We start from the raw sequence: 1,918 nt of genomic DNA, 5'->3' as shown, positions 1-1,918 counted from the left end.
TTCTATAAACCCAGTTATCTCTGGATGATGGGGAACATGGTAATATCATAGATTTCCATGAGTGTGTGTCCATTCTCACACTTCATTTGCTTTGACATGTACTCCTTGATCAGAAGCAATGCTGTGTGGAATACCATGATGGTGGATAAGGCATTTTGTAAGTTTGCAGATGGTAGTTTTAGTGGAAGCATTTCATGAAAAGAAGGCAAACTCATATCTGGAGTATGGTTTTATTTCAGTTAGCACAAATTGGTGCCCCTTCCATGATGGAAGTGGCTCCATGTAAACCTACCACCATGTGGTAGATTGTTCACCTCAGGGAATGGTGCCATACTGGAGACTGAGTGTGAGTCTCTACTGCTGGCAGATTGGGCACACAGTGACCATAGCCAGCTCAGCTTTGGAGAGTGGATGTCCATATTGCTGAGCTCATGCATAACCTCCATCCCTACCATCATGGCGACTTTGTTCATGAGCAATGGCAGAAGGCTGAGGAAAGAGGGTGACATGTATCAAGATGTGTCATCTTATTCATTTGATTATTAAAAACTTCCTCTGCTAACATCACCTTCTGGTGAACAGTCACATAGGACACAAATATCAACATGCTACTCACCCACTCAGAAATGTCTATCCATATACCTCTTCCCCAGACCTCTTTGTCACTAATTTTCCAATCATGCTGCTTCCAAGTCCCTGGCAATCCAGACAAACCAATAGCAACAGCCCACGAGTCAGTATACAAATGCATCTTTGACCAGTTCTTCCAAGCAAAATTAAAAACCAAGTGAACTGTTAAAAGTTCCACCCACTGGGAGGATTTCCTCTTACCACTATCCTTTATGGATGTTCCAGAAAGGGGTTGTAGTGTTGCAATTGTCCAGTTCCATGTGGTCCCTGCATATCATGCATAAAAATCTGTAAACTAGGCCTGAGTATTCTCTTCCTCAGTCAACTGACTGTGGGGAACACCCCAAGAGGCCATAGCTCTGGGCTGGGAAAGAGAAAGTAATGTGGCAGGAGTGGGGGTCATGGGCATTAGGGTCACTTCTTCATGTAACTTACTTCTGTCTTCAGGACCAGCTCAAGCTCTATCTCTAATGTACCATTTCCATTTTATGATGGAGATCTGCTCTGCATGCCTGATTTATGACTTGGTGGGTCAGATAACACACAGCTCATGAAAGGCAACTAAGATTTTATGGTAATTTCATGGTCCATGGTTAAACATTCAGTCTCCACTAAGGCCCAGTGGCAGGCTATAGCTTTTCTCAAAACAGACTTATTTGCAGTGGATGGTAAAACTATGCTGCAAAATCCTAAGTGTCTGTATTGTGATTCTCCCATATGGTCCTGCCAAAGGCTCCAGACAGCATCCCTATTTGCCACTGAAACTTCAAGCACCACTGAATCTGCTGTATCACAAGGCCCCAGTGGCAGAGCAGTTTCCATAGCAGCCTGTACTTGTCACAGAGCCTCCTTTTGTTCTGGTCACCACTCAAAACTAGCAGCTTTTCTGGTAACTCTGTAAATGGACCATAGTAGCACATCTAAATGAGGAATGTGTTGTCCACCAAATTCAAAGAGACCAATTAGGTGTTGTGCCTCTCTTTTGGTCATAGGAATGGCCAAATGCAATAGCTTATCTTTCACATAAGAAGGGATATCTCAACATACCCCACATCACTGGACACCTAAAAATTTCAATGAGGTGGAAGCCCCCTGAATTTTGTTGGACTTATCTCCCATTCCCTGACACACAAATGCCTTATCAATAAATCTAGAGTAGTTGCTACTTCTTGTTCACTAGGCCAAATAAGCATGACATCATCAATATAATGGACCTGTGTCATGTCTTGTGGAAGGGAGAAATGGTGAAGTTTTCTGTAGATAAGACTATGACATAGGGCTGGAGAGT

General features: G+C 43.1%; 1 long non-coding RNA gene across 1 annotated transcript; it reads right to left on the bottom strand.

Moving 5' to 3' along the window:
- Nucleotides 1–223: 223 nt before the first annotated feature.
- Nucleotides 224–1,389, bottom strand: LOC143646153 (uncharacterized). Its single transcript, XR_013157346.1, has 4 exons — nucleotides 1,066–1,389; nucleotides 832–897; nucleotides 617–696; nucleotides 224–489 (listed from the first exon to the last, which is right to left on the bottom strand). It is a non-coding gene; the product is annotated as an uncharacterized LOC143646153 (long non-coding RNA).
- Nucleotides 1,390–1,918: the final 529 nt, after the last annotated feature.

This window comes from Tamandua tetradactyla, chromosome 9 (assembly GCF_023851605.1).
Source record: "Tamandua tetradactyla isolate mTamTet1 chromosome 9, mTamTet1.pri, whole genome shotgun sequence".
In the NCBI taxonomy this organism is placed as follows: Eukaryota; Metazoa; Chordata; class Mammalia; order Pilosa; family Myrmecophagidae; genus Tamandua; species Tamandua tetradactyla.
This window is presented reverse-complemented; position numbering and strand designations above follow the sequence as displayed.